General features: G+C 37.4%; 1 long non-coding RNA gene across 1 annotated transcript in view; it reads left to right on the forward strand.

Annotated features, from left to right (window-relative positions):
* Positions 1 to 326, forward strand: part of LOC119593816 — a 54010-nt gene that overhangs the window by 53197 nt on the left and 487 nt on the right. The window lies entirely within an intron of this gene.

The following is a 326-nucleotide window of genomic DNA, read 5'->3' on the forward strand; positions in this document are numbered from 1 at the left end:
ATCAATTAACCGCATTCACTTGCGTGTTCGTGTGGATATTTTGCGTGTGTTCGAATGCGTGAGTTTATGCCTACGTAAGTAGGCATAAACCCACACACACTTCCTCCCATTGGTTAAAACTCCTCTTAGCTAATTACTAACACGCGAGATAGCTAATTAGATCAGTATTATGGTGATTACTTAATTACAAGTCGAATATTCAACCGCGGCATCGTAAAATTTTCATCTTGAAGACTGTTTGACTAAGACTAAGGCATATTGAAGAGCGTAAACTAGAGCATGGGAAAATTATGAAGATTTTAATGATTGTAGATTTGTTTCTGTGC

This window comes from Penaeus monodon, chromosome 32 (assembly GCF_015228065.2).
Source record: "Penaeus monodon isolate SGIC_2016 chromosome 32, NSTDA_Pmon_1, whole genome shotgun sequence".
Lineage (NCBI taxonomy): Eukaryota > Metazoa > Arthropoda > Malacostraca > Decapoda > Penaeidae > Penaeus > Penaeus monodon.